Below are 20,337 nucleotides of genomic sequence, written 5' to 3' on the forward strand. Positions count from 1 at the left end.
CAGTGGGCTCAACTCTTACAGAGCAGGGATGGCTGGTTGGAGAGGTGGATCTAAGTCTTCTAAACTGGCCTAGGGAATGGAGTTCACTGCCTAAAAAATAAAAATAATAAAATAAAAACTACTATGGTCCCTTTCCAAGGCACCACGGCAAAAGGCTTCTGGATCTTTTTTGGCTTTGTTTTGGTGTTTATGAATTTGTTTGAAATGTGTTCAGTCACAGTCACACTTCTTAACCTCTCTTTAAAAAGTTCAGGGAAAAAGGCTAAGTTTCTAGAAAGGGAGAAGGAACTGAACTCTTCTCCATAGAGTTTATAGCACCTGGGATTCAAAGCTCCTTAGCTGCAAGGTGTTTATCAAGGCTTTCTGGAAAAGGTCCACCAGAAAGAGACATCAATAACTAAATTCCAAAGAATATGGACAAGACTTCACTAACGGAAGCCTAAATTGACAAACTGACCCAAGACTTAGAATTTTCTTGTTTCCTTACTTCATTTTTCCTTGGGATTTCTAAAGATTTTGACTAAATTGAGATGAAATAGTTGAACAGGATACTGGTGGCACACACCTTTAATCCCAACACAACAGAGACAAAGACTGGTGGAACTCCTGAGTTCCAACCTGGAGAACCTCTGCTGATAAGATATGATAAGATATGTACTTACTGACCTTAAAGGATGAATGGTTTATGTAAAGAAAAGTGATGTAGCTGCTCTAAAAAAGGCCAGCCAATCTCCTTAAAAATGGAACGTCCAGGGAGGGATGGGAGGATACATGGGATGGGCTAACAACTGAGATGTAATATGTATAAATTAATAAAAATGTATTAAAAAAAAAAAAAAAAAAAAAATGGAACGTCCACAGGAGATATGGTGCCAAAGGATACATTGGCCTAAGAAATATATTTTGTTGGTCAAAGTAAGGAGCAAGGTTAAAAGGGGAGACAAACATGCAATGCATGCCTCCCATCGCTAAGGGGTGAGATGAAAACACCCACAGCAAATGTGAGAAGCCAGGTACGAGACACCTACAATATACATAAACCCTAAAATAAAATGAGAGTCTATCTGAGTTTTTTAAAAGCTTAATGTCTTTATCTTTGCTCAAGGTAACCAGCTTGCTTCTAAAACAAGCTAGGGACCTAACCTATGCATCAGGCACCATAGAGCCTAGAGAAGGGCATTTAGAACTATACAATCTTGTTTTGATTTCAATATGATGATAATTGTATGTTCATTGTTAATGGTGATGTTGTATTTCATCTTTGAAAGAGGTCAAAATAAAACAGACCTAAATAAAAGAGAGACTGCTAACTTAAGGAAGTCTTATGTTTACATGAATTCAAACTACAGAACAAGCCGTTAACTTATCTCGCTAATCATACTACATGGGAATAGCTCTGAGGCTAGCTGAGACATAAATGCCTATGCCTAGCCAAAGCTTCTTGTAAGGTTAAAAAATCCTCATGATAGCCGGGCAGTGGTGGTGCACGCCTTTAATCCCAGGACTTGCAGCACTTGGGAGGCAGAGGCAGGCGGATCGCTGTGAGTTCGAGGCCAGCCTGGTCTACAAAGTGAGTCCAGGACAGTCAAGGCTACACAGAGAAACCCTGTCTCGAAAAACAAAAACAAAAACAAAAATCCTCATGATTTATTATTAGATGCCATTCTTCATATGGCATGAATAACAATTTACAGATGTCTTTCTTCTGCTCATACAAAGAGCAGAGAACTAGCCTTAATTATTCTGTTAATCCTGCACATCTAATGCATTCATAGTATCAGGACTGCATAATGCTTGTGAGAAATTATATGTTTTCAAAATAAAAGAACCGGACACTGATGCTGGATCAGACCTGACAGGATTCATTCTTCCAGCATGCTGAAACACTGACATCCTGCATCCTTCATGTTCTAGCCCCAAGTGCTTTGGTTGCTGTTCCTCATCAGAAAAGACACTTTCAAAGAAGTCTCCTGATCAAATTTGTCCAGCATTTCAGACCATCCCACACAGGACTTACATTAAGCCTGGAATTTCTCAACATTTAGACATTGGACCACAAATACTGTTCCCAGCTTGTTTAACCATTTTTTAAATTTGGGCCCCCTACATAGGTATTCTCTGCCCTAAATCAGCCTGAAAAAACCTTAAGAGAAAGATGCCCCATTTCCCTTAAGGGGGGTTGGATAGGTTTTTGGTTGCTTTCTTGGGCTACAGATGTATATTGCCATTAAGAGGTTTGGAGATAAGGGTTAAAAAGAAAGGGGAATATAGAAATATATAGGGATGATAAGACAGAAAATAGATTATTGAAACTACTCCTCAACTTAAGGCCTTAATTGTTAACCACAAATAAGGTCTCAAAATCAAACAAGTCTTTGGGAAGAAAAAGACTAGAAAGTATTTTAAACTAGTGAAAATAAAAACATTATAATTTTGGGGATGCAGCTAAAGGAAAATTTAAGGGTGATTTATAGCATGCCCAATGTTGAGCTCTCAATTAGCTTCAGTGTTTAGCCAGAAAAATGAGAGACAAACAGAACCCAACCCAATCAAACAGTAAGATAATAAATATCAGAGTGGAAATTAATAAAATAAAACATAGAGAAATAACAGGGAAAATGTAACCACGTTCTTAGTCCACTAATCGGATGCCCGGTGTTAACAGTCACTCTGCCATGCTGAGTTGAAACACACATGATAACAAGTTCACACTGAAGCAGGCTGCTTTCTCAAGGACTACAATCCAGCTACTTGGGAGGCCTATGTAGGAGATCATAAATTCAAGGCCTGTCTTAGCAGGAGAATTAAAGGACACTCTAGATTAAATTTAATGAGATTGTCTCTAAATAAAAATTAAAAAGAAGGCTGGAGAGATGGCTCAGTGATTAAGAGCACTTGCTGCTTTCCCAAAGGCTATGTTCAGATCCCAGATCCCACACTGAGGGGCTCACAACCACCTTAACTCCAATTCCAGGGGACTAGACCCTCTACTCTGGCCTTCCTGGGTACCTGCACACACATGGTATTCACTTACACAGACAGGGACACATTAAATAAAACATGTTAAAAACTGCTAGAAATGTAAGCTACAATACTTGCCTAGCATGCACAGTACTAGGTTCAATCCCCAGCACAAATAAAAATAAGTGATGACAAAAAAAATAATTTATCATTGAAATTAAATGACGGCAGACATGCCCAATGAATATTGCTGAGATCTTTCATAAAGATTTCTTTATGAAGTCTTTTGGTGTATGACAGCTATAAGCAACAGAACACCACTGGGATGAAACGAGGAAACAGCAGCACACTGGAAATCTTGGAATGAAAATATAAAGGGCTGTATTCAGCAGAAAGATCAACTGCTTCCACAGGTCCGCTCTTCAGTGCAAACTCAAGTCATATACATTTTCATATTAAACCTTTGAGTGAATAAAAAAGTTAACCAAGTGTGGTGGCACACTCCCAGAAGTAGAGGCAGGAGAGTGCTGAGTTTAAGGCTCATCTGAACTATGTAATAAGAAACTGTTTTACAAAACCAAAACTTAAATATATTTAATCAATGAAAGCAAAATCTGGTTCTTTGTGAACAGCAATAAAATAAATACACATCCAGTGAAACAAAGACAAAAATACAGAAGCATAATTACCAGTAAGAATAAAGGATGCAACACCTCTACAGATGGTACTAATATATTAAAAGACAGGTAAGGGGGTCTGGAGAAGGTTTTGCAGATAAGAGTGCACACAGCGCTTCCAGAGGACTCAAGTTCAGTTTCTAGCACTCAGGTTGGGTGGCTCACAACTACTTGAAACTCTAGCTCCAAAGGATTTGATGTTCTCTTCTGGCTCTGTGAGTACCAGCACTCAAATGCACAAAACCAAACACAATTACATCTCAAAGGAGAAAAAAGACAGGTAAGAGAATAGTGTATAAGCAGTGTCATACCAATAAACTTGACAACTTAAATAAAACAGAGAAATATCAAGGCTCACTGAAGATGGAGAACTTGAACGATTGCTAGATAATCTGAATTTGGTACCAAAACATTTCCACAAAGAAACCACGATGTCAAGACAGCGCTGATGGGGATTCTCTCAAAAACCTACGAAAGAAAAATAGTAAAAGAGTAAGGAGAGTCAGAGAAAGAGGCTAGAAGAAATAACTGAGGGAAAGAGGAATTAAATAATTCTGTGAGGCATACTGGAATGTGCCTATACACCTAGTAGTCAGGCGTAGGAGCAGCAGTATCAAGAGTTCAAGTCCAGCCTTCGCTACACAGTCTGTGTTGCATGAGACTTGTCCTCAAAAGTGAATGAATGACTATGTTATGACCTGGTAAAGGATTTAGTAGTACAAAACTAAATGTTCTTCACCTAAGACTAAGAAAGGGAAGAATGATCAATCTCATCTCCTCTGTTCAATGTAACACCTAAGTCTAAGCCAGTTGAATAAGGAAAGGAATCAGGCTCTCAAGAGTGAAAAATAAAACCATCTTCCTTTGTAAACTATAAATAGACATATATATGAACATATGAGTTTACGTTATAAATAAATATATGTATGCTTATATGCTTATTTTTATAAATATGTATATAGTTTTGGTGGTGTTTAATTTCTTGAGTTCTTTATATATTTTGGATATTAGATCTTTGTTACATGTAGGGTTGGTAAAGATCTTTTCCCAGTCTGTAGGCTGTCGCTTTGTTCTGCTGACAGTGTCTCCTGCCTTACAGAAGCTTCTCAGCCTCATGAGGTCCCATTTATTAATTGTTGACCTTAAGGCCCCATATTTGACCACATCCCCTGGATAAGGATGCCTGGTGGCACTCAGAGGAAGGCTAGCAGGCTACTAAGAAGAGACTTGATACCCAGGGGAGAGAAGTCCCCCTCAGTCACAGTCATAGGGGAGGGGAGTAAGGGGAAAATGCGAGGGAAGGAGAATTGGGAGGATACAAGGGATGGGATAACAATTGAGATGTAATATGAATAAATTAATACAATATATTTTAAAGAGATAAAAAGAGGGAAACAAACAGCTACAAACCAATAAATAAATAAATATGTACATATAGGGGGAGGGTTTTTTTTTTCAAGACAAGGTTTCTTTGTGTTTCTCTGGCTGTTCTGGAACTCACTCTGGGGACCAGGCAGGCCTCAAACTCAGAGATCCGTCTGCCTCTGCCTCCTATGTGCTAGGATTACCGGTATGTACCACCACCCAGTGTACACATATATATTTAACTTTTATTTTATTTCTTATATCAGGTACCTGTGTAGAAGGCAATTTGTAGGAATCAATTCTCTCCTTCTATCTTGTGGGACCCAGAGGTTGCCTGAGATCATCAGGCTGGATGACAAGTGCCTTTACCTATCATCTTGCTGGCCCAATATTTATATTTAAAAATATAAAATCTGTAGGGGCTGGAGAGATGGCTTTGTGATTAAAACCATGGGTTGTTCTTCCAGATAACCTGTGTTTGATTCCCAAGATTCACATGGGGCAGCTTACAACCATCTGTAACTCTACTCCCAGGAAGAATTGATTCCCTCTTCTGGCCTCCATGGGCACAGCCTGTATGTGGTACACAGACATACATGTAGGTACACACAAATACAAATGAAATGTATCTTTTAAATAAGTAAATAGATATATATATAATGTAAAAATGTCACTAGAACAAATAAATGAAGTTAATAAAGTTTGCCTAGTTCGTGATACTTTCATTATACCAATTAAAAAACAAAACAGCAAAACACTGAAGCTGGAAAAATGGCTCAGCAGTTAAGAGCCCTTAATGCCCTTGCAGGGGCGCAAGCTTGGTTCTGAGTATTCACTGGGGCTGCTCAGAGCTGCCTATAATTCCAGCTCCAGATTACCTAACACTGTCCTCTTGTCTTCACATCTGACCCATGTGTACCCATACACACACATTTACAAATAAACTCTTTTAAACAGCCTCTAGGGGGGCTGGAGAGATGGTTCAGTGGTTAAGAACACTGGCTGCTTCTGAAGGACACAGGTTCAATTCCCAGCAACCACATGGTAGCTTAGAACTATTTGTAACTCCAGTTCCAAAGGATCTGACACCCTTATGCCAACGTACATTTTTTTAAAAATTAAGAGCCAGGCATGGCAGCATATGCCTTTAATCCCAGCACCTGGGAGGCAGAGGCAGGCGGATCGCTGTGAGTTCAAGGCTAGCCTGGTTTACAAAGTGAGTCTAGGACAGCCAAGGCTATACAGAGAAACCTTGTCTCAAAAAAACAAAAAAAAACAAACCAAAACTCTATAATAGAGTGTGTTAGCTCATGCCTGTAATCCCAGCACTTGGGAGGCAGAGGCTCTGAGCTCTGTGAGTTCGAGGCCAGCCTGGTCTACAGAGTGAGTTCCAGGATAGCCAGGGTTACACGAAGAAACCTAGTCTTGAAAAAAAAACAAAGAAGCCTCTGTGTATAGTTCAGGGTAGAGTCACTGATCAGCATGTGGTGAATCTTGGGTTCAATCTTCTGTACCACACAAAAAATTCTAATTCAAATACTCAATTTTGAGCAAAACTATGTTTTGCCACATGTTCATTTCTCCTTTCACTATTCTTTAAGTGGAGTGCCTAAACTGTCTTCTCTTGTTGACATCGAACAGGCTCTTCATATTGATCTAAGGTAGTGACTTCAAAATATAATGTCTATCACTTTGAATTATTTATAACATTTGCACATATATGTCATAATAAAGTGCACCTATTATCGTGCCTAGAACAGCACCTCTGGATGCACAATAAAGAAGGACTTCAGTTAAGAAATATTTCAATAAAGAGAAAAGTTTACAGAAACTTTGTGTATGTATATATATGTTTACACTAGCCCATATGTGCACACGTAGAGGCCAGAAATTAATACTGAGTATCTTCCTCCTTTGCTCTCCCCCCGTTCTTTCTGAAACAGGCTCTCACTGAACCTGGAGCTTGCTGTGTCTGCTGGCTTGGTTGGCTGGTAAGCCCAGGACCCGCCTGGCTCTGACCCGAACACTGGAGTTACAGACAGGCACGAACGTCTGAAGTTGGGTCCTCATGCTTGCAGAACAATGCTTTATCCATGGAGCCATCATCTCTCCAGCCTAAGAAAACTTGAGAATAAGAGAAAAAAAACAGACTGCAAGCCAGATGCAGAAAGATTATTTCACATAAATCAAGCCTTCCAGAGAGAGCCACAGGGGGAAAATCATATGGAAAATGGAGCAAAGATTGTGCCAGAGAAGTCAGGGGTAGAAAAGTAGGGAATAAGAGTTTCTAGATTTGAAAAGTAAAGGCACCTGGCTCAGATAGGCACTGATTTCCTAGAATGAGAAAGCACGTGGTTTTCAATGAAGGGAAAAGTGGGTAGGAAATGTTTTCTGAGCAAAGAGAAACAGGACAACAGCTACTTGAATAATCTAGACATGGCCTGAGGATGACTTCAAATCATGGTGGGGGCTTGGAAAGAGAAACCACACCAAAGCTGCTAGAGTGCACACGAGGAATTCAAGCCACCTTTGAGGCTGACGCAGGAAGACCTCAAGTACAAAGCCAACCTGGGCAACACAGAAATCCTGTCTCAAAAACCAAAGCAAAACAAACACAAAACAGCCCAAAGCCACAGGAAAAAACAAAATAAAACAACTAAAGAACAGGGCACAATTTGTATCAGTACCAGATTTCAGGATCCAGGTATTGAGAAGACCAGTGAGGGCACCCAAGAAAGTCAGTCAACAATTAGCAAGAGAGTAAGGCAGAGGATGTGCTCCAGTCTCCAGACTTATCTGAGAAGCAAGCTGAATGAGTCCTCAGACTTCAGGATGGGAAAAGGTTAAAGGTAAACGAGAAAATGCCATACACATTCTCCCATGCAGTAAATAAGCTGAGCACATCAGCTTCCAAAGCAAACACAGCATCGGTGCAGCCCTGGCACAAAGTGCTGAGGCAGAGTCACAAGCCATGCAGGGAGCAAAGGGTCCCCTGCTCACACATTTCAAACCAGCCCTTACTGGCTTGAAATGTGATGTCTTTCACATTTTCATTCTTGTTTTGTTTTTGTTAGTCCTACAAAGAGCCTTTCACTGTGTTTTGAAGCAGAGGTGGGGGGATGGGGGGTGGGGGTATAAGGAGGGGGAGGAAGTGGGGGAGAGGTGTGTGTGTGTGTGTGTGTGTGTGTGTGTTTATTTTACAAGTAACATTTCGCCCTTGGCCAGCCAGCCTGCCATGTATTAGGAGCATGGAGTACACACAGACCTCCTCTCTGTAGCAACTTGCGGCTCCCAGCTTCCCACACTGTGTAAGTGCAATAATGAATGTGCTGGGTTTTTTTAAGGGGACTGAGCCAAAATGCAAATAAAGCATCTAAATGTTAAGCATATTGTTGCAAAAATACAAAGCTTTTGGAGTAAAAGACAAAAGTGTAGATGGTGAACAAGTATTTTAAAGTGTGTATTCATGGTTCATTTAACCAAAGACTATATTTAGAAGTTGGACAGAGACATGTGCCTGGGTAAAACATCCCATGAAAAGGCTATCACTGAGCCTGACGCGCCACCAGCAGGGCTTGTGCCAGAGGAGAGAGGCAGTTCTTTCAGAACAGCAGCCTCCTTTTTACTTAGGTGTCTTCCTCCACAGCAGAATCCTGGGCCTAGCAGCTGCTTTAGACATTTCCCAGGCTCTACTGTGAATGACAGATACCCAGGGTCACTTTCTACTTTGTACACTGGTGGCCCATGCATATCTGTGCACATGTGAGTGGTGGACTCTTGGCTGTGCATGTGGAGGCCAAAAATCAACTATGGGTATCTCCTTCTATCACATGCCACCTTATTTTGAGGCAAGGTCTCTCACTTCTTTGTTCACTGTTTTGGCTAGACTATCCAGCAGTGAGCCCCTGGGATCCTCCTGTTTCCTCCTCCCAGTCCTGGCTTTCCTGGAACTTGCTTTGTAGGCCAGGCTAGTCTCAAACTCAAGAGATCTGCCTGCCTCTGCCTTCTGAGTACTGGGATTAAAGGTGTGCGCTACCATGCCCAGCTCACAACACTATGAAGAGGTGTGAAAGTAAATTAGGTCATGGGCAATGCTCCCTAGAATGGTACACCGTGGTCCGGGCCCCTCTTCTTCCTCTACTTTCTGCTTCTCATCCCTCACTCGATGAAAGCTGCTTCTCCCATACACTCCCTCCATAATGTGCAGTCTTGCCTCAGGCCAAGAGCATCAGGCCAACTGACCATGGTGGACCAAAACCACCCAAACTATGAGACTGTGACATACAAAACATTTTCTTTTTCTTCCATGTTACGTATCTAACCCAGCACTTCACACTGGCTAGGTAAGTTCCCTTCAGTCCAAACCTTTCCTTTTTTTTGTTTTCTTTTTTTGTTTTGTTTTGTTTTGTTTTTTAAGTTGATTTATGTCAAATCTGTTATCGTAATTTAAAGCTGACTAACACAGAAGAGGACCAGAAAGAAAAGAGCTGTTGAAATTAAAGAGGAGCAGAAGGAAAATGGACTTTCTACTGTTATCTCCCTTTCTTCAACTCTGCTTGAGCATCAAATCTAGCTTGGGAGATTGGAGATAAGCAAAGACCTCCAAGACACGTGCCCAGAGGCCCTTCAGGGCAGTCCTTCCTGTTCAAACTTTCACTCTTCCCTTTTCACAGTGTCTGGCCCTGTAGAGATGGCATCAACACTCACAGGTGATCTAGAGGTCACTTCTGTTGCACAGCTCCTACAGATAAGTCGATATGAGTCACTACTTTCTAATTCCACCTGACAGCATTTGCATAGTTTACAGATACTTCACTCAAGTGCACTAACCAGAAGACAGTACCGTTCCCTGAAGAAGTCTTCAGAATGTCTGTAAGTGTTTCATATAGGGAAGGAGGCTAGAGAGCTGGGCCAACAGTTAAGGGCACTTGCTGCTCCTGTGGAGGGCCTGAGTGAGTTCAGCCCCACCCTGCATCCACATCATGTCACTCACAATTGCCTTAACTCCAGCTCCAAGGAATCTAGTGCCTCTTCTGGCCTCCATGGGCACCCACACTCACATGTGCGTACATATGCATAAATAAGCAAAATTAAAATAAATCTTTCTTTAAAAAGGTAAAAGTTGATTCAAGGGCAAGCTTAGTGGTAGATGCTTTCTTTGCATGTACAACATTCTGGGTTTGATCACAGCAATAAAGAAGTAATAAAGAGACTGGATGGATGGTTCAGTGGTTAAGAGCACTTGTTGCTTTTGCAAAGGACTTAGTTCAGTTCCTAGCATCCACAACACGGCTCAAAACCACCCATAACTACAGTTCCAAGAGGTCTTATACCTTCTGCTGACTTCCAAAAGCACCAGAAACATACATACTGCACAAACATACATGTAGGCAAAGCATTCATACACATAAATATATTTACATTTTTTATTTTAAGGTTATAAAAATTGGGCATGGTAGAGCACATCTTTAATCCAGAGGCAAAAGCAGGCAGATCTCTCTAAGTTTGAGTCCAGCCTGGTCTACAAAGTGAGTTCTAGGACAGCCAGGACTACACAGAGAAACTCTATCTGAAGAAGAAGACGAAGATAAAGATGAAGAAGAAGAAGGAGGAGGAGGAGGAGGAGGAGGAAGAAGAAGGAAGAAGAAGAAGGAAGAAGAAGAGGTGGAGGAGGAGGAGGAAAGAAAGAAAGAAAGAAAGAGAAAAAGAAGAACAAGAAGAAGAACAAGAACCTGGCTGGGACCTGGGCATGATAGCATTATGTCCATAATCCCAGCATTTGAAAGGCTAAAGCAGGAAGGTTCCCAGTTTGAAGCCAGCCTGGGCTCAAACACAAAGAGGAGATAGAGATGGTTCAACAGCTGAAGGTCCTTGCCACCAAACCTCATGACCTAAGCTCTATCTCTGGGACCCATATGGTGGCGGAGGAGGAGAAACCAACTCCTATGGGTTATCTTCTGGCCACCACATGCGTCAACACAAAGAGGTAAATAAACGTAATCAAAATGCCAAAAGAAAGAAAAGGAAGAAGGGAGGGAGGGAGGAAGGAGAGAAGGAAGGTTTTATCTGTGTAATGTGGAAAGCCCTTCAGTTGCCCGGAAGCAGTAGAAAGCAGCTGAGCTCCCTGGAAGAGAGGTTTAAAGCAGTCACTTAGAAAGAACACTCTCCAGCCTGTAGAACTGCCTGAAGGTTATACAGTGGGCTCCAGGCTTTCCAGATTTTGTGAACTGTTGTTACCAATGCTGGGGTGAGCATTGGTGATGCAGCGGTCGTTGAGTCATTTCTGCTCCTATAAACCAAATAAAACCTGTTGGTTCACCAATTGGATTTGGGTGGTATCTGTGCTTCGGTCTGTGGCGGGATCTTTATCTGGAGTGAGTAGATGTGTGGGTTGCATCTCCCCAGGAAAAGCTTTGTCACAAGCATGCACTCATGACTAAATTTGTTTTTTTTTTTTTTGTTTTTTTTTTTTTTTTGGTTTTTCGAGACAGGGTCTCTCTGTAGCCTTGGCTGTCCTGGACTCACTTTGTCGACCAGGCTGGCCTCGTAAATTTGTTTTACTAAGTAAATGTTTTCCATCAAGGTAAAACACATACAAAATAGATCTGTAAATTTAAAAGACCATTCTCACTACAACTGCATAGTTTTCACAGGTACGAAGTTCTCTAGCTGGTTGAGGGGGGAAAAAAAATAAGGCACTACAAAGCTAAATAACTGGTTGTTGGTTTTGTTTCTTAAATATGGTCTCCATGTTTCCTGGGCTAATCTTAAACTTACTACATAGCTGAGGATGACGTTGAACTTCTAATCCTTCTGACTCCACTTCTGAATGCTGGGATTACATGTATAAACCACTACATATGGCTTTTTTTATTATTATTATTTCTGTGTATGTCTGTGTGGGTTTGTACACATGCATGCATTGCCTGCAGAGGCCAGAGGTCCAGTTTGATCCTATGAAACTGGTGTTACAGACAACTATGCTAGAAACTCAACCCAGGTCCTTTAGAAGAGCAACTAGAGCTCTTGACCACTGCGCCATCTCTCCAGCCCCCAGACCTGATTTAAGAAAGTGCTAAGCATTAAAGCACCTAGGGCTTTGAGTAATGCTAGGCAAGCACCCTACTAACTAAGTAACTTGTCTGTGGCATTCACTAGATTTCTGAATGCCAACAATAAAGCAGGTATAGGACAATGAATACTTGGAAACACAGGGATAAACAGTCTTATTCTTCAGAAGCTTAAACTCTGGACTGGCAAGATGGGTCAAGCCTAGACAATCTTGAGTTCAATCCCTAGAACCCACAAAGGTAGAAGGAAAGAACCGACTCTACAAGGCCGCCTCAGACCTCCAAGAACATGCTATGACAGGGACATAAGCACACAGTAAACATTTGTTTCCTTTAAAGTTTAGAATCTAGTAGGACAGACAGACCTAGGAACGTGACACGATATACCCTGAGGTATAAAGCAGTAAAGTATAAAGGAACAGTGGGAAATGAAATCTTCCTTCCTAGGAAGAATGAATCTCTTTACCTCTGTATGAAAAGAGCTTAAAAAAAAAAAAACTTTTCACCATAGTTTTGAATTCTCAGTCATTTCTGTGCCTGGACCACAGCTGGCACTCAAGCAAGTATCAGCTACACAAACAAACGCAGGGCTTCTGACTTCTGGTTCAGACTGCATCTTGGCGGCGGTTCTGCAAGGGCATGTGCATGGGCCAATACCCATGGAGCCACTCTGGAGCCCTGCTTCTGAAGCTGCTTTCACAGCCAGTCTGCATGCCACAAGGGAACCAAGTCTCAGGAAAGGTAAACATCTTTTTTTGGGTAGTGGTAGTTGAGACAAGGTCTCATTATACAGCCCCAGAGCAATTTGCAATCCTCCTGCCTCTACCTTAGACTGCTGGGATTACAGATATGGACCACCACACCAAGATGAAAACAACAACAACAACTACTACTACTTTTATTATTTATTAATTCACTTATGTATTTGTTTGTTTGTGTAAGATAGGGTCTCACTATGCTGCTATGGCTGGACTCGAACTTGCTATGTAGAGCAGGCTGGCCTAGAACTTAGAGATCCTCCTGCCTCTACCTCAGGAGTGCTGGGATTAAAGACAGGAACACCACACACTCCTGCAAACTTTATTTTTGATCCAACTGAAAACTGTAACATCTAAACAGTTATTTGTTTTTGTGTTTTTAAAAAAATTTTGTATGAGGGAACTGTGTATACAAACATATGATATATATGTATAGTATGTGCAAGCCCCTCTGTGTGTGTGTGTGCATGCCTATATCAGGCACCTTTCCTCTCCTGCCCTCCATCTTTGCTTTTTTCTGACAGGGTCTCTGCTGAAGCTCACCAACTCAGCTCTGCTGGCTGGTTGGCCAACGACTTTCAGCAATCCTTCTCAAATTCCCTCCAAGGCTAAGGTTACAGGCATGTATAGCCAAGCCCAATTGTTTATATGTGTTCTTGGGATTCAGACTCAGGTCCTTACACTTGTAAAGGCATCTTACTAAATGATCCATCCCCCCAGCCCTGCACAGTTTTAGTTTTTGTTTTTGTTTGGTTTGGTTGGTTGGTTGGTTTTAGTTTTTTGAGACAGGGTTTCTCTGTGTAGCCCTGGCTGTCCTGGACTCACTCTGTAGACCAGGCTGGGCTGGAACTCACAAAGATTCACCTGCCTCTGCCTCCCGAGTGCTGGGATGGAAGGTGTGTGCTACCCATACCTGGCTAGCACAGCTATTTTTAACTTTTTTTTTTTTTGAGATAATGTCTCGCAGTGTAGACCAGGCTGGCTTCAAATTCATAGAAGATCTGTTTGTCCCTGTCTCCTGAGTGCTGGGATTAAAGGCATCCATCACCATGCCCAATGTGAACAGTTTTGTTTTAAAAAGAAAAATCTATTCCAAATATACAAAGTTGCATATATGAAATATCCTAGCCTTCTGGAATGTCAGTAATACCTAAATAAAGGGAGAAGGACACAAATGTACAATCAAAAAAGGAATATAAAAATATGCCAGAGAAGGCCAGGTATGATGGCACACACCTTTGATCCCAGCACTTGGGATGCAGAGGCAGGTGAATCTAAGTTCAAGGCCAACCTGGTCTACAAACTAGGACAGCCAGGGCTGTTACACAGAGAAATCCTGTCTCAAAACATGCATGCAAGCATGCATGTGCTCCAGAGAGCTAGGATTTAGCTCAATGGTAAAGCGACAGTGCTCAGCATTTACAAAGCCCCAGATTCAACTGTTCCTTAGCACTGCCTCTAAAGGCCATGTATCTTTCACAGTTCATGATAGGTTGTCTTCAAAGGACACCATATTAACTACTATCTAACTAGAAAGATTTAAAAAGCAAATATAGGCTAGGCATAGCAGCACACACTTTTAATCCCAGCACTCAGGGGGCAAAGACAGGGGGACGAGGGAGGGAGGGTTGTTTCTCAGTTTGAGGCCAACCTGGTCTACAAAGTGAGTTGAATGCCAGCCAGGGAGGGCTACACAGAGAAACTCTGTCTGGAAAAACAAGAAACAAACAAACAGAAATAGATATATAGATATGTAGATTTCCTATAATAGGCCAGGTCAGGGGCAAAAATGAGGAAGGCAAAGCTCTGTTCTCAAAACATGCAAGGGGAATGGTGTCAACACATACAGCCTAGGACAATCAAGCTGTTACTTAGCAGGCACACACTGATGAGAACACTGAAGCCATGTGCTGTTGGCATTAGTTCTAAGTCATCACATAATCATTAGTCAGTGCTTGTGCCTTATCACCTGTGATTATAACACAAATTGATTCTAACCAACTACAATATAAAAAAATCATTTGAAGAGGCATTAAATCAGACACAGTGGTGTGTTACCTGTAGCCCCAGCTATTCAGCAGACTGAGTGAGGAGAACCATTTGAGGCCAGATGGTCCAGGCCAGCCGGAACAACAAAGGAGACCTCTTCTCAAAAAGGAAAAGCAATAATGCTAAAAATTTCCACAAAAGTGGTTGGAGAGATGGCTAAAGAGATTAATAGCACCTGCAGCCTTCCCAGCGTTTGGATCCCAGCACCCACGCGGATGGTTCACAACCACCTGTGCCTAGCTCCTGGGGCTCCAATACTCTCTTCTGGCCTCTGTGGGCACACACATACACATACGTATCTGTACACGTACACACAGTTCCAGAGATGAGAAGAATGAAAAATTAGAGTTCTCAGGTTCCCCTGCGGTTCTCAGCAAAGAAATGTAGCATGTTGGGATAATGGAGCCTGAGCTATGCAAAGGGCAGTGGCTGGAACTGCCTACGTCTGGTTCTTCCACTATGCTGAACACATAGCTTAGGTCTGTTCTGTTCAATAAGGTAGCCACCAGCAACACACGGCTATAGAGCGCCCAAAATCTTCTTAGTGTGGATTGAGATGTTGTAAGTAAAAGATAAATTGCAGATTCCAAAGACTTAACATGAAAAAAAGTATTTTAAAATATCCTAGTACTAGTTTGGTTTTTTTTGTTTTGTTTTGTTTTACTGATTACATATTTAAACACTAAGATGTTGAATATATTGGAGTAAAATGTTACAAAAGTCAATGTCGCCCTTTCTTTTTACTTTTAAGCAGGCTACTAGAAAACTTTAAACCGCATACATGGTCCGCAGCTGCAGATCGCTTTCTATTTCTATTGGACAGTACTAGACCAAAGGTCTGTAAATAACAGCACTTAAACCCTTTAGGCAACCAAACACCACTGAGGATTTCCAACCTAAGTGTTTGTGGTAGATTTGGGACGAGGCAAAAAACATAAAGCAATCTTTCAGGAAGATTAGTGTGGGGGCAATGTGTAGGGGTGAAACACTAGAGGCAGTTGTCAGGGTCAGAGGCAGCAAATGTCAAAAGGCAAGCAGGCTGCTCAGCTGGAACCTATACAAGGTCTCTAGAAGCAACACGCTGCAGAGAAAGAGACCAAGAGCAGCTGAGACAAGAGAAGGACGACAGGTGCAATGCTGACCCAGCCCAAATAACCAGGGTGCAACACTCATTCAGCTCAGCAAGCCTGACACAGTAATTTCAGACCTATCTTTATGTGGCAAGCTCTCTTAAGAGAGGCACCAAATCCTGGACACTACCAGGAGGAGGCAGGCAGACAAGGCTACAAGGAATTAAAAAAAATAACAATAATTAATAAGAGCAAAAGCCAAACACATAGCATAGCCAACAAATATTTTCTAGTTTTCTGTATGCCTGACACTCGCAGTCTCTGGCGATGTGGCAAGCAAAACAGACACGGCCCTGAATCACAAGTTAGTAACTACAATAAATGAACAGGAGCTCTAAGAGACCTGAGTAGGAATAAGGAATTAGTGGGCAGAGATGGAAAAAAAAGTCTTCAGAAGCTGGGCATGGTAGCTTACACCCATAATCCCAGCATTCGGTAGGCTAAGGCAAGCCAAGAGTTCAAGTCCAGCCTAGGCAACAAAGTGAACTCCAGGGCATCCTGGATTAGAGTGAGATCTTTTCAAAACAAAACAAAACAGCATACAAAAAGGGAAAAAGGAAGACGGGCTGACTTCTTTGAGGCGGCAAAGGTCTGAGATTCCTGCACTGAGCAAGTTGAGGCAGAGGATCATGAATATAAGGCTAGGCAGGCCACCAAAGCAAAAAAAAAAAAAATTAAAAATTCAAACAAAAGCAGAGCTTTGCAGTACTGTGTATAGTGAATTAGTCAATTTAAAAAAAGGTTGGAGCCGGGCGTAGTGGTGCACCCCTTTCATCCTAGCACTTGGGAGGCAGAAGCAGGTGGACTGTTGTGAGTTCGAGGCCAGCGTGGTCTACAAAGCAAGTCAAGGACTACCAAGGCTACACAGAGAGACCCTGTCTCAAACACCCCCAAAGTTGGATATATTTCTCCTTTTTTAAAGGTGCTTAATTTTAAAACAAGAATAGTCTCAATTTAACATTAAATTCTTAAGCCAGGCGCAGGCAATCTAACCTTACCAGTGGAGTCAGTAGATTCTCCTTTCCTGCCTCTCTCTTTCTCAGTGTTTTCTCAGTGTTCTCTCTGTCTTTCTCCTTCTGGATAATTCAGGAGGCACAAGGGTAAGAAACCAAACAAACCAGAGATTAAACCTAGCTGTATGGTTCTTGGGCGCAGTGTCCTCATCCCTGTAACTGAGAGTTTCTGCTCTGTAGGCTTGAAGTAAGGATTTAAGAAGCAAGAGAGAGGCTGGCATACTGCAAGCACACAATAAACATTAGTCCATAGTGACATTCAAAGAAAAGTATTGTTTTGGTTTTAGACCATTTAAGAAGCCCTGTCTCTAAAAACCAAAAATCATGTAACAGTTTCTATTTGAGGGGGAAGATTTGAAGAGAAGGATGGATTACCACTAACATGCAGTGTGGACAGTTTCCTTACGGCTTTAAGCGCCATCAGAAACTACACTGCTCAAATAATCAGGTTTAGATCAAGCCCTTACAGTAAAGAACTAAGCTGGGCCTCTTATTCCAGCACTCTGGAGGAAGAGGCAAGTGAATCTCTATGCGTTCCAGGCCCAACACAGCAGGCCAGCCAGGGCTACACAGTGGGACCTTGTCTCAAAAAACCCAACCCCCCCCCCAAAAAAAAATCAAGAAAACACACACAGACAGGCACCATAACCCTCATCGCTTGTGTCCCAAATGGGTCAAAACCAGTCTCATCTATAGTCTGAAAACTGGTTATCTAGTATGTGCCAATCTGTAGAGACACTGAAATCCCTCCCACTTATTACAGCGATAGTCACACTGTACAAGTGCAAGCCGACAGTCTACACGCTCTGCTCTTTAAGGAGCGTTTACAAACCACCGTAAACACAGTTTTAAAGAACTGAAATCTCCCACAAACGAAGAAAAACACCGGATTAAACTTTCACAAAATGCTAGGATGTGTGATTTTTCATACAGCTTACTGCTATGTTTAACTGTTAAAGAGATACAAATGATGTTTTTATTCAAGGAGTCTTGGTTGGGACTCTTTAATTCACTGAGTGACAAGAAGAAAGCAGCCAAAAGACACATGAGAAAGCATGGAGCTTAAAAGTCCTAGACGGGCGACCGGTGTCCAAGACTAAGCACGAATGAGAGGCTGCTGTTTCTGGGTGTCGTTAGCAACTGTAGTGAATTTCGCTGGGCCGGATATTTGTTTAGCCATTATGGACTAACAAATCCCGTTAGTTTGAAATTAAAGGGCACCGGACCAGCGGAAGGTGGCAAACCCTCCCCAGGGCTGTTTCCATCCCTGTCATCCCTCCGTCCCTCATGCAAAGTGAGCATCGCCTCTCCCCACAGCCCCCACCCCCACCCCACGCAGCTCTCGCGGGATGGCCGTGGGACCCCCTCCATCAGGTTCCGCACACAAGCCTGCGCGCCCGCCGCGCGGGGACACCGGATGCACGCGCCGCACAACTCGGGGGGGGGGGGCGGCAGTCCAGGTCCCAGGGGCCCTAGGCGAGGTGAAGCGCTCCGACCGCCGCCGGCCCACCCGGAAGCCCGTCCTCGCCTCACACCTGCCGGCGCGTGACGCCCGTCTGTCCCTGCCCCAATACGCGGGGACACCTCAGCCCCCGCGACCGACGGGACCACGCGCCCCTCACACCCCCACTACCCCGCCTCACGTCTACACTCCGCGATCCCACAGCGCGCCCGGGGCGAGCGCCCCATCCCGCCGCGGCCCCCACCCAACCCGGGTCCCGCTGGCTCCCGCCCCGCGGGGGCCCCCGCCCTCCCAGCGCCCGGCTCGCTCCCGTCGCGCGCGCCCTCGCGAGGAGGACACGCACACGCTGCGCCTCAGCGGGCCGCGCCGCGCGCCCCCGACAGCAGCGTCCTCAGTCGCCCACCCTGGTCCGCCCCGCTCGGCCCGGCGGCTCGCGCGAGAGGAGAAGGCCCGCGCGGCCCACGGTCCTCACTCACCGCCGAGCCGCGCCGGCTCCGAGCGCGCGTCGTTCCGCCGTGGAGCCCAGCGGTGACCGCGGTCCTCGCTTCACCGCAAGCTGTCGGGGGCGACGTCGCGGGGAGGCCGAGAGGCAAGGGGGGTCGCTGTCGCTCGCTTCACCTTCCCGAAGCTCGGGGGACCCCAGAAACTAAAAACAAAATAAACAAACTTTCCCCTCCGCCTCCCTCCCCCAAAACCACAACACAAACACTCGGGGTCCCGCCCCCAGCCCCACTCCATTGGCCGCAGGCAGGATGCCTCTAGCTTTCACTGGCTAGCTCTCGTGCCCGTCAAGCTGCTGTCCCTCCTCTCTTAAGTCCTCGCCGCAGCCGCCGCCCCTCATTGGCTAAGGGCTTCCCGTTTGCCGAGCCGGGGTTGGCTGAGCGGCCTGCGCCAATCATGAGGGGACACACCCCCTGAGCATCCCAGAGGCCGCTTCCTCGGTCGCGGACCCAGAGAGACGAAGGGGAAACTAGAGCATGATGGCGGCCGAGCTCGCCTAGCGCCGTCATCGTCTTTTCCCTCTTTTTAGCTCATTTACTGCCTCTCTCAGGCGCTGTTTCTCCCAAGCTCCTTTCTCCATTCGAGACCGAAGTAATAACGGAATCTATACATGCCGGCTCCTTGATTTAACCCCTCTGAAGAGCTGAATGTGGGTTGGTTGTGCGTCATTGGACTGTCGGGGTGTCGCTCCCAAGTCACATCCTCAAGCTATTGGTGGAACAGTCAGAAAGCGGCCAACAACAAGGGCCCATGCCATTGGTTTGATTTCACTGTAAGCTCCCCCTCCCACTTGGTATCTTATTGGGCACTTCAGTGTTGTCCGTCAGATCCGGATTAGCCTCACTACGTTTTCGCTGGTATATGGGGGCGGGGGTGTCTTTAGTTTTTGGTAGTTGACAGTAATAACTGCTATCATTTATTGTTTTATTGCCAAATACAGTGCTCAATCCTTTACAGAAACTATCTGATTAAACTTTAATTTTTCCAGAAAGCAGGGTCAAAAGAGGTTAAGAGATTTACCCAAGGTCATCCGTTTAGAAAGGAGCTGTTGGGCCATACACTGGTTCCTAGGCCTGTCTGACTCGATAGCCTTCACTCGTGTAGCTATGCATTAGTGTCTCTGAATAATACCTGTCAGTCAACCCAACATCTTAAACTGTTTCCTTCAGAACCTAAATTCCTTCCTCAGTTTCTGGCAATAGCATCATTGGAGGCTAACAATAGGAAGACTGTCATTAGCGTTTCTGTAGACTAACTTCGGAGGGATTGTCATTTTCTCCAGGACATCCTTGTCCTAGGATTCATTCCTCCCTATTCTAAGTTAAACAATAAATATTTCCTGACAAGAAGC

The 20,337-nt window shown here is 43.8% G+C and overlaps 1 protein-coding gene across 3 annotated transcripts in view; it reads right to left on the reverse strand.

Annotated features, from left to right (window-relative positions):
- Positions 1 to 19,200, reverse strand: part of TNRC6B (trinucleotide repeat containing adaptor 6B) — a 243,235-nt gene extending 224,035 nt beyond the window's left edge. For 2 of the 3 annotated variants that reach the window (XM_084748324.1, XM_084748323.1), the window contains exon 1: positions 18,962 to 19,200. The gene's annotated coding sequence lies outside the window, so the exon portion shown is untranslated. The remainder of the gene's footprint in view (positions 1 to 18,961) is intronic. The other variant, XM_084748330.1, reaches the window with a different exon arrangement.
- Positions 19,201 to 20,337: the final 1,137 nt, after the last annotated feature.

This window comes from Acomys minous, assembly GCF_964271855.1.
Source record: "Acomys minous genome assembly, chromosome: 12".
Classification (NCBI taxonomy): Eukaryota; Metazoa; Chordata; class Mammalia; order Rodentia; family Muridae; genus Acomys; species Acomys minous.